We start from the raw sequence: 12,805 nt of genomic DNA, 5'->3' as shown, positions 1-12,805 counted from the left end.
CAGATCACGAGTACACAGTAATATGCAAAATGGAAAACAGTTGCTATGGTTAATGAGGACGTTGGTGAATTTTTTTTAGAAATCTTTATTACTATTGTCATTACTTCACTTTTTGTTTGTTTGAATTTTATCCTACTGATAGTTTAAATTATAAAACATGTTAATGTTCATGTATCAAATCTATTTATATTTAGGTTCTTCCAACTAAAGATGGTAAATGTTGTTTGAAATGAAACTTACAGTTTAAAGTTTATTACTAAAAATTCACAAGACCAATAAGTGTCAAAGAAATTTAAATAGTGAACTTCTCAAATTATGTTTTTGTATGTCCCTAGTGTTTAATGGTCCTTGAGGTTATTAAAGCTTAAATCTGCACTAAGACTTTTGGTTTACCTGCCTGTAAGCATGCACGCATGTATTGTTTTACCTAAACCATTTGACAGTAAGTTAAAGATAATGTTCCTGTCTACTGAAAATGCTTTCATATCTCTAGAAAAAGAACATACTCTTGTATAGCCACAGTACCATGATCAAATTTAAACAAAACTGACATTTTCTATTACTATTATCTAATCAATAACCCATATTCAGGGATGCTTGGGTGGCTCAATGGTTGAGCGTCTGCCTTCAGCTCAGTGCATGATCCGGGTCTGAGGATCGAGGCCCGCTTTGGGCCCCCTGTGAGGAGCCTGCTTCTCCCTCTGTCTATGTCTCTGTCTCTCTCTATGTCTCTCATGAATACACAAATAAAATCTTTTAAAAAATAATCCATATTCAAATTCTGTAAAATGTCCCAATAAGGTTCTTTTTTTCTTTTTTTTAAGACTTTACGTATTCATGAAGGACATATAGAGAGAGGCAGAGAAGAGGGAGCAGCCGGCTCCCTGTGGTGAATCTGATGTGGGGCTTGATCCCAGGACCCCAGAACCATGACCTGAGCTGAAAGCAGATGTTCAACCACTGAGCCACTCAGGCGTACCCTCCAATAAGGTTCTTATAACTCGTTTTGTTTTTTCTTGGTATTTAGGATACAACCCAGGATCATGCAGTACATTTAGTTGTTATAGTTCCTTAGTGTCCATTTGTAGATAATCCTTCAGTTCAGTGCATTTGCTCTTTTCTCATGACTTGACTCAAGTTAAGTGTGTTTTTTTATTTGTTTTTTAAAGATTTTATTTATTTACTTGAGAGAGAGAGAATGCATAAGTCAGGGAGAAGGGCAGAGGGAGAGGGAGAAACAGACTCCCCACTGAGCAGGGAACCTGACATGGGCTCAAATCCAGGACCCCCGGACCATGACCTGAGATGAAGGTGGATGCTTACCCGACTGAGCCACCCAGATGCCCTGAAAGTTAAGTGTTCTCATTGGAATACCACAGAAATGATAAAGTTCTATACATCTATTTTTTTATTGCTAACTAAAAGGAGAAACAAAGACAGTTTTAAATCTTTAACTCTATGTAACCACCTCCATAAAATAGTAAGTCACTGGAGGTAAATTACATACTTTGACATTGAAAAAACTAACTCTCACATGAAAACAATGCATTGCAAGGTGTAAAGTGTGCTCCCTAAAGAATGTCAGAGTACTGAGAGCCTTAAGTTCAGCAGATGAAGCAAATCTTTCCACCAGATGAGGAGTTTTGATGGATTTAATTTCCAGAACCTTGTTTACAACCCCTATTTCTTTGGCTCAAGAGCAATGGTGAGGGGCACAGATCTTTGAAATATAGTTTTGGCTCAGAACAGGAGCCACTGATGCAGCTCTGCCATTATCAGGGATGCTTCTAGAAGAAACATGGGGTCACAGCATGGTACTTAAACCTGAAGACAGGCTTCTAGACTGGCAATAATAAAATTCAAGCAGTTGTATACTAAGAAAATGTGTTCTGGATGCCATAAAGAATTAAGAAAAAAATCCAGAATCTAATGTCTTTCAGACTTTTTTTTTTTTTTTTTTTTGAGCTCTACAAGAGTTGCCAGCTTTAACAACTGAGCCAGCCAGGTGCTCCAGATTTTTTTTATTTTTCAATTGAGTTAAGTTGGTATATATAATATGTTTCAAATGTACAACATGATAATTAAACATCTGTGCACACTTGTTCCTGGTCTTAGAGGAAAAGTTTTCAGTTTTATCACTTTTGAATATGATATTAGCTGTGGGTTTGTCATATATGACCTTTGTTATGTTGAGCTACAGTCCCTCTGTGTCAACTTTTTGAGAATTTTTACCATAAAAAGATGTTGACTTTTGTCAAATCCTTTTTCTGCATCTATTGAGATGATCATATGATTTTTATCCTTCATGTTGTTAATGTAGTGTATCATGTTGATTGATTTGCTGATGTTGTACTGTTCTTATATCCCTGGAATAAATTCTACTTGATCCGGATCTATGATCCTTTCAATGTATTGTTCAGTTCAGCTTGTTAATATTTTGTTGAGGATTTTTGCATTTATGTTCATCAAGGATATTGCCTATAGTTTTTTTTTTTGTGATATTCTTGTCTGGTTTGGTATCAGCATAATGCTGGCTTCATAAAATGTGTTTGGAAGTGTTCCCTCCTCTTCAATATGTTGGGAAAGTTTGAGAAAGATAGGTATTACATTTTCATTGAATACTTGGTAGAATTTGCCAGTAAAACCATGTGGTCCTCAGCTTTTGGTTTTAGGAAAGATTTTTATTACTGATTCAAATTCTTTACTAGAAATCAATCTATTTAGATTTTCTATTTCTTTATGATCCAGTCTTAGAAGATTGTGTGTCTCTAGTAATTTATCCATTTCTTCTAGGCCATTCAGTTTTGTTGGCATATAATTGTTCATAGTAGTTTTTTTAAATGAGTTTTGTATTCCTGTGGTTATCAGTTGTAACTTCAATTTTATTTCTAATTTTATTTGAACCCTCTCTCTTTTTCTCTTGGTTAGTCTAACTAAAAGTTTGTCAATTTTGTTTATATTTTCAAAAGCCCAGCCCTTCGTTTCATTGATTTTTCTCAATGGTCTTTTTATTTTGTTTATTTCCACTCTGATTTTTATTGTTTCTTTTATTCTACTATGCTTGTTTTCCTTTTTCTAGCTCCTTTAGGTGTATTAAGATTTTTGATTTAAGGCTTTTGGGGGCTTTTTTTGCTTCTTAAGGTAGACCTGTATAGCTATAATCTCTCCTAGAACAACTTTTGCTTCATCTCACAGATTTGGGTGTGTAGTATTTCTTTCCTTTTTTTTTTTTTTAAAGATTTCATTTATTTATTTTAGAGAGAGTGTGTGCAAAGAGAGGGAGGGGCAAAGGGAGAGGGAGAGAGAGAATCTCCAGCAGACTCTCCTCTGAGTTACAAGCCCCACACAGGCTTGATCCCATGACTGTGAAATCACGACTTAAGCTGAAATAAAGAGTCAAACTGAGCCACCCAGGTGCCTCTGGTGTGTGTTATTTCTATATTAATTTATCTCTATGTATTTTTTTTTATTTCTACCTTAATTTCTTTGAGGAGCTATTGGCTGTTAAGTAGTATATTGTCGAACTTCCACATTTTGTTTTCATTATCTCCGTTCTTCTTGTAACTGATTTCTAGTTTCAAACCATTATTGTCAGAAAATGCTTGATATAATTTTTCTTGAATTTAGTTGAGACTTGTTTTATGGCCTAATATGTTATCTATTCTGAAGGATGTTCCCTGTGTTCTTAAGAAGAATGTATATCCTGTTGATTTTTTTTAATTTATTTATTTATTCATGAGAGATACACACACACAGAGAGAGAAGCAGAGACATAGGCAGAGGGAGAAGCAGGATCCATGCAGGGAGCTGATGTGGGACGTGATCCTGGAACTCCAGGATCATGCCCTGAGCCAAAGACAGACGTTCAACCACTGAGTTACCCAGGCGTCCCTATTCTGTTGCTTTTGGATGGAATGTTCTATTAAGGTCCAATGTGTTAAGACCAATGCTGCCTTATTAATTTTATGTTTGGATTATCTATCTATTGATGTAAGTGCGGTTTTATACACCTTGACTATTACTCTATTACAGGCAATTTCTACCTTTAGGTCTGCTAATATTTGATTTATATATCTTGGTGTTTCTATGATGGATGAATACAAATGTATAAATGTTATGTCTTCTTGCTGAACTGGCCCCTTTATCATTATGTGATGCCTTTCTTAGTTATTACAGTCTTTGCTTTAAAGTCTGTTTTGTCTGATATGCATATAACTACATCACCTTTCTTTTTTCTCCCCACCAATTGTATGGAATATCTTTCTCCATCTCTTCACTTTCAATTAATGTTTATCTTTACATCTGAAGTCTCTTATAGGTAGCATATAGATGAGTCTTATATTTTGAACCATTCAGCTACTCTATATATTTTTATTGGAGAATTTAGTCCATTTACATTTAAATTAATTATTGATAGACGTTTATTGCCATTCTGTTCATTGTTTTCTGGCTGTTTTTGTAGTTCCTCCCTATTTTTTTATCCCTCTCTTTCTCTCTTCCCTTTTGGTTTGATGACCTTTTTTAAGTTATGTTTAGATCTCTTTCTTATTTAATTTTGTGCATCCATTATAAATTTTGTTTTGTGGTTACCATGAATTTTGCATGTAATATCCTATGTATGTAATAGTTGATTTTAAGTTGATAAGAATTTAAATTGGAACACATCTCAAAACTCTACATTTTTACTCTCACTCCACACATTTTATATTTTTGGTATCACATTTTACATCTTTTATTTTATGCATACTAGTTATTATGGTTTTCATTAATTTTACTACTGTCTTTTATCATTCCTACTTGCTTTATAAGTAATCAATCCAAAAAAAAAGTAATCCATCCACTATCTTTGCTATATATTTACCTTTATTAGTGAGATTTTTACTTTCATTTACTTTTTTGTTATTAATTAGTGCCATTTCTTTTCAAAGATCCCTTAACAGACCTTCACTTTTTTAAATTCGGTTTTTTCTTTTTGCTGCTCTATCTGGGTGAATTTCATTATTTTGTCCTCCAGTTCTCTGATCTGTTTTCCTGCTTCATCGAGTCTGCTGTTGAACTCCGTGTATTTTCAGTTCAATTATTCTATTCTTATTATTCTATTATTCAGCTCTGTAACTTCTCTTTGATACTTTAAAAATATTTCTTATCTTTCTGTTGAAGCTCTCATTGTGTTCATTCATTCCTCTCCTGAGTTTGGTGAGAATTTTAAGACCATTACTTGGAAATTTTTATCAGGTCGACTGCTGATTTCTGCTTCATTAAGGATTTTTTTTTTCAGGGGTTTTGTTTTGTCTTTCATTTTGTTTGACATGCTATGTTTGTTCCTGTATATTAAACAAATCAGCCACGTCTCCCAGGCTTGGAGGAGTGGCCGTGGGGCTCAGAGTACTATTTCCCCTAGCCACCTATGCCTGGTGCTCGAGAGGCATCCCTGTGTGAGCTGCATGTCCCCTCCTGTTGAGGGGGTGCTGCTGTAGCTATGAGGCAGGGGTTGGTGGGGCTCTTGCCCAGTCCAGCTATCATGTTGTTGTGGCATAAGGGTGCCCAGGCCCTCAGCAATGCACATTCTCCGATGTCAATAAGCTAGAAGAAGAGCTTCAAAATGGAATTCACAGCACTGGCACCAAGTTAGAATGAGACTGTAAAGACGGCACCTGCCAGTGCTTCCATTCCTGCAAGTTCCTGACTCTTCAGCAGACACTTCAAAATTATCAGTGGGCCTTGTTCACATATGGTCTAGGCATGTTTCTAACTGGTGCACATAAATCGGGTCCCAGGGTGAGTAAATCTGTACACAAGCCCTTTGAGTGGTTTCTCCATTCCCTACAGTTCTATAGTTTTCCTGGATGTAATCCCCACTGGTTTTCAAAGCCAAGCAATTAGCGGGCTCATCTTCTGCTCAGAATCTTTGGTTGGCATGCCTGATGTAGAGCATAGAACCCTCACTTCTCAGGGAAAATTTCATATTCTGAAAACTCTCCCAATTGTGGATCACTGCCACAAGGTGGTTTTGTGTGTGTGTGTGTGTTTTTTTTTTTTGTATTGTTTTGTTTTTTATTTTTTTGATGAGACTGTCTCTGACTCTCCTTGTTTTGATGCTGGCCTTTTACCCTTTGGTGTGGAGGTTCTGTTTATCCAGTTTTGGGTGCTTTTTCAGGTAAAATTATTCCATATGTAGTTGTAAATTTGTTGCATCTGTGGTAAGAGATGAGTTCAGGATCTTCCTAGGCCACCATCTTGAACCTCTCTGGGCTCTCTATTATTGGAATCACACTCACAATCACCCCTTCTGCTTTCTGCAAATAATTCTGGAGCATGAGGCTACTTATTTATTTATTTAGATTCCTCTGCATTATGCCAAAGCAAATCTTTACAAGTTATATTTGATGAGATATGAGCTCAGCAGAACTTTAGAAAAGAATATGTCAATCCACAAAAGCCACTATTGACTTTCCTACCTACATCTCTGTTTGTTTCATTTATAATGCATATTTGTTCAACAAAAAAGTACACAATCACTGTTACACATCCACGTATGTGACACATAGTCTGACTACTTCTCACCTTTAAAGCTATGAATTAAAAAAAATTCTAAGTGAATGAATACTATTTCCCACTGTTCTTGCCCATATGATGATTAAAGAGCTCTTGTTTATATTTCCAGTTGAACATCACTGGACAGAAACATACAAGGTGGGTTGCCAAACTTCTCATTATAATATAGATGAGAAAAAGTAAAGGTGAGAAAATCAAACAGATTAAAGCAGAATAACTCTTTTCCCAGGGCAAAGAAAGGGAGTCAGGCTGCCATCCTCTGCAGAACCTACAACAAGCCTAGGCAAGATAGCAGAAGCAAAGAGAAAGAAAGAGAAAACAAACAAAAAATGACTTGGAACACTGTATAAGTTAGCTATTGTTATCTAACAAAACATCTCAAAACCTAATGACCTAAAATAATAGTTTAGTTTTTTTCATTAGACCATGGGTTCTTTGGGCAATTCTTCAGAACTGGGCTGGATCAATAGGTTCATGCATGCATATGTGGTCAACTGCAGATCAGTGTTATCTTGACTGATCTTGAATGGACTTTGTACTGATGTAGCACCTTAGCTGGAACAGCTGAGCTGACTTGACTCTGCTCCTTGAGCCATTCAAAACCTATGATAAACAAAGAGGAGCAGTAAGGAGAGCAGAACCACACAAGGCCCCATGAAGTCTAAGCTGGAATGGTCTCATCATCATTTCCGTTACATTCTGTTGAGCCGAGTGAGTCACTGGAAAGCCCAGGTTTAAGGGATAAACTACAAAGTCAGAATGTAAGAGACACAAATTTAGAGACAGAATTGGGGTCAGTTTTGCAAACTATCACAGGGATGTTTAGGAAACAGCTAACAGGTGTATTTGGCTGAACACTACGACTACAGATGAAGGGTATGGATGAGGGAAAGGGCTGGACTAATAAATAATTCAAGGCATAATTAGGCTTAATGTATTTACAACTGATTGTCAATAGGAGAAGCACAAAAGTGATGAGTTTGAGAACATTAATCTGGAAACATCCTGTGGAATTAATTGGAGTCCAAAGGGGCAATGGGTGAAGAGCCCACTTAAGCTATTGGAAGGGAGGAGTGAAGATAACTGTGGACCAGAGCCCTGAGGGCAGAAGTATAGTTGAAGAGAAGCAGGCAGCCTTGTGAGACCTTACAGATAATAAAATCAAAGGACTTAGTAACTAAAATTTACAGAAGAGAAGAAATCTAAGCTTCTCTGGGAGTATCCAATTTTAATGATGATGAGATACTTATACGATTAATATACATAGAACATCTCAGAAAATGATAGAAAATGATCCAGAAGGTAAAAGATCAGTTCATTCATTGGGAGTGTTGTGTTTACTACTCAGGATAAACAAGGTATGCTATGTTATGTAAAAAATAACCTCAAAGACTCAGTGTCTTATCACAACGAAAATCCATTTCTCCCTCCTGCACCATGACCCAAGTGAGTCATAGGGGCTGTATTCTACATAGACCCTCCACAGCCACCACGAGTAAGGACTCTAACATCTTGTAGCAGTGTTATCTTTAGGTTGATTAAGTTGTCCCATTAGGTTGAACAAGTTGTCCCAATTTTCCTGGGAATTTCTGTTTTAACTCTGAAAGCTCCCTATCCCTATCCCAGCAAACCACTCAGTCTCAGACGAAGCAGGAGAGTTGGCCACCCAGTATCTGGTTCAAATAGTGCTTTGAGACAGCTAGAGTCTCTTGATTGTTCTTTTTTTGCATTTTCGAAAACAATATGCAACATTTCCTCTTACTTGTCATCGGCCAGGATTTGTCATGGGGTCCTATATAACTGCAAGGGGTCTGGGAAAGATGGGAGAGCAGAAGGAATGTTCGCTGAGCACCAATGCCCCTGCTTCATGATCTTTCATGGGGCATTATCCAGCTGAGTATATAAAAATTGACAGCTCTTGGAGCACCTGGGTGGTGCAGTCAATAAAGTCTGACTCTTGGATTTTGCTCTGGTCGTGGTCTTGGGGTCATGAGATTGAGCCCTGCAATGGGCTCCATGCTAGAGATTCTCTCTCTCCTTCTACTCTCCCTGGTTTGCGCTCTCTCTCTCTCTCTCTCTCTCCTAAATAAATAAATAAATAAATAAATAAATAAATAAATAACTGACATATTTTTAAAACACTTACAGCTCTTAAAAACAATGTATGGAACTAAAACTTTTATGCAACCAAACCATGAGACCCATAAGCTCATAGCCTTAGGACAAATCCTATCTAATCTTTAGAGTCATTTGCAAATGGACTGCAAGTTTCAAAGTACATTTCTCACATGTGAACATAAATAGTGCAATTCCTTCTATGCTGGTCATTCTCAGTTTTTCCATTAGCCTATGCACAACACTTATTTTTTTCTTTAGATGGAGAGTGTCATGCAGGAGGGTGTGAAGGGGAGGGGTCGATGGAGAGTGAGAGAGAGAATCTTAGACAGGCTTCATCCCAGTGGGGCTTGATCTCATGACCCTGATATTATGACCTAGTCCAAAGTCTTGAGTCAGATACTTAACTGACTGAGCCACCTAGTTACCCCTTATGTGGAATACTTTAAGGTATTATTTTCTATAGGAGACACAACCCTGGGCCAAGTTGCACCATGAGTGGATTGAAAGCTGGGTTGCTTCCCCATGTCTTTTTTCAGGAGCCAAGATAGGGAAAAACCTACCCAAAGGCATGCAGAGTCCCTGCCTCTCCCAAATAGTTTCCATAATAAGTTTGAGGGAGACTTTAAGAGAGAAGATCCAACAGGAACCATTTTATTTTTCCTGAAAACCCCATCTCCTCCTGTCTAAGATCGGCAAGAATGTGGGCAGAATTCGGAAACACTACACTTTTAAAAACTTGAAATATCAGAATCCTCAGTGGATTTATGTTCTTGAGCCATCCTCACTTGAGATTTCACTGTATTTACAGCAATATATAATACCTCTGTGGATTCAGTTTCAACTAAGGATGAGCTACATCAACAAAAACTTGGCTCCATTTTTTTCTGAAGAAATAAGTTTGGATTTTAGTAAGCCAGCAGGTTAATTCAACAATCAGAAGATATTAATATAGTTAATCACAACTTAGCCTAGACGATCTCTCAGTGTATCTGTGCATATGTCTATAAACATTATTAGCATTGTGAATGTGTTAGAGTTCACAACCTACCCCCTCCCTTTCTCTGTAGCTGAAGGGGGCAAGTATGATGTGCCATAAGCACATTGCCAGTTCTAGAGGAGGGAGGACTTTGCGGGATCAAGTTGGCTGGGATAAAGCAGCATAAGGAGAGAACATCTCAAAAGGATGGAGCAACTTGCCTAGGATGCAGAGCCAGTAAGTGACAGTGCTGTGGGTTAAATCAGGTCTTCTGATTGCTAAGATTGCATTCTCCCCACTATGTCAAACTGCCTCTCATGAGGAGTGTGATATACATTCAGCCTCCGTGTCCAACTTGCTGACTTCATATTTTTATATAGTCTATTACATATAGTCAATAGAACTTCTTTATATAGTATTATAGTGCAAACATTTTCAAGATGGGGGGAAAAGACACTATCTAATCTATAAAGCAGACATGCCTAGGAGTACTGGTGGGGATACATTGTAAGATGGCAATGAGGGCTCTGCAGAAAACCATACTTGAACAAATATTTGAGAATATTTCAGGTACAGCAGATCGAAAGCCAAGGAACAAGGACATAACATGGCAAGGAGCTCATTAGACTGGACACTATGATTGGTGTGGAGGTGTAATGAGATTTGAGGCCTAAGGGTTAGGTAACACATTCTCCCACATAAATTATTTTTGTAAAATTATCTATGTATATATGTGTGCATGTGTATATGTATGTATGCATGCATATACATATGTATGATTGCATGCATGCATGTGTCTACCATCCATCCATCTATCCACACATGTGCATATAGTAACACAGACTGAAGTCTATCATCAATGCTTCAGCTGATGGCAGTTTCAGAGTTTCCACAGGAAGGGTTTCCTTCCTTGTAAGAACAGCAATTTAGCAGCAAATGACACGAGTGGTGTACTCAAAGCCCTGTTTGAATATTAAGCACAATATTTATCTTTTATTCAAAGTGATATTGAAGCTGAAGTAGAAAGACGATACAGCTCCTGCCTGGTCCTCTTGGGACACTCACCCTTATGACCCAGCCACCAAGCCATGAAGAAGGGACCACATGGGAAGTCTACATGAGGTCCCAGCCTACAGGCAGCAACAACTGCTGGTACTGTAAGTGAATGAGCCTTCACAATATTCCAGCCCCCAGCCTTTGGGCCCCCCTGCCTGCTACTGGGTAAGATTGAGCTGTCCCTGCTGATTCTGACTCCATTCAGATCTGTGAGCAAAGTAATTCTGTTGTCATTTTCAATCACTAAGTTTTAGGGCCATTTGTTATGCAGCAATAGGCAGCTGGAACAGAGATTAAAATGTGATTCTTTACCAATCTGTGGCAAATACTTCTGTAAACAGGCAGCTGTAACTTATTAGAAGTTTTCTAAGAGTATTTTGTATTCAAGAGGACATCTCCCCATCTTTTCTTTTATAGTTTACATTTAATGAACAGATACATTTATGTCATTAAGAAGAAAGAAATGGCCATTTGATGACTAACCACATGTACTATTTTTGCTTCACACTTTGTATAAATTATCTTATTTAATTTTCAAAGCAGATCTATAAAGTAAGTACAATTATCCCTCAAAGACTCCTTCCTGATAATACCCCACTCCCCTAAGTACTTCAAATACTTATTTCAAGCAGCCTTGGTTAAAATGATGATTCGTAGTTTGTTGCCATGTATGTACATAAATTTATATCCATATAGCTATATATAAATCAGTTTTTATGTATGCCAGGCATGATCTAGTATTTTATGTAAATTATTTTAATTCTCAAACCAACTTATGAAGCAGGTATTAATATTCCTATCCGAGTGATGATAAAATAGGCTCAGAGGGGCACCTGGGTGGCTCCGTTGGTTAAAGGCCTGCCTTCGGTTCAAGTCAGGATCCCAGGTCCCAGGATACAGCCCCTAGTTGGGCCCCCAGCTCAGCAAGGGGGCCACTTTTCCCTCTGCTCTCCCTGCTGCCACCAGTCCCCACTGCCTCCTTCCCCAATCATGTCTCTCTCTCTGTCTCTCTGTCTGAAATAAATAAATAAAATATTTTAAAAAAGAAAAACAGGCTCAGGGAGGTTAAGTTACTTTTCCAAGGACTTCATAGCCAACAAGTGACAGCCTTGGCTTTGAACCAGACTCCCTTTCCCCTATATAACACTATATTTCCACTGAAGTGTATATAAAATATAAACAAAACAAAATGGAATAACATTTTTATACACACAAGAGTGAGTCTTTCATGGAAATTCCTTAAAATTCTCCAATGGCTCTTTTTGTTTATTACTTGATCAATTATGCCCTCTTCATGTCTAACCTCCTTTCTTGTTCAGCTGTGAGGACACAAGTCATACTCTTGCTTCACCTTGGCTACATCTTTTACTAGCTTTCTCTGACCTTCATCCCTGCATCTCTTCTTTCTTTTCATCACTGTCTGTCCTTCTCTCCACCCTTACCCTCCTCCTCAGTGGGTCTTCCAAGAAGCCAATCTTCTTTCCACCTTTTGTTCCTCTTTAACTCTCACTCTGGAAGAGCCCATCTATTCTCATAGCTTTAAATATCACTTCTATGCTAATTATGCCTAAATTTACATTTTCAGCCCTATCTTCAATCAAAGCAAATCCTCATTAATCACCAAGCTTCTGCTTCCTGCCTTCAGTTGCCTACTGGACACATTCAGCAGGAATATCTTACTGTCACCACACCCTTAAAACAGAGTATTTGCCTATCAAAATTAAAGCTTCTGAACTTGCTTTCATTGTCAATGGCACCATCCTTCCACTACTTGGGTGGCTCCCAATCCTAGGTGTTTCCACCTAGATTTCAGTTACATACTATAACCTGAATATTATTAACTTTATTAATTTAATTGTCATTGGTATAAAAAGCTAAAGGAAAAAAATATGTAATGCCTGCTGACAGGTATTTTAATCTTCAGCTACATTCATAGGATATGTGTGTCTGCTTCTTTTCTGAGGATGAGGGTGATAAAGATAATGGCTAATATTTGTGGCCACTCTCTATGAATTGAGTAGTATTCCTAGCACTTCACACATATTAGTAAAATCACAACTTCATTCATGTTAGTTAAATCACAACTCCTCAAGTTAGATA

This window comes from Nyctereutes procyonoides, unplaced genomic scaffold (genome assembly GCF_905146905.1).
Source record: "Nyctereutes procyonoides isolate TBG_1078 unplaced genomic scaffold, NYPRO_anot_genome, whole genome shotgun sequence".
Lineage (NCBI taxonomy): Eukaryota > Metazoa > Chordata > Mammalia > Carnivora > Canidae > Nyctereutes > Nyctereutes procyonoides.
The sequence above is the reverse complement of the archived record's forward strand: the minus strand, read 5'-3'. Positions refer to the sequence as shown.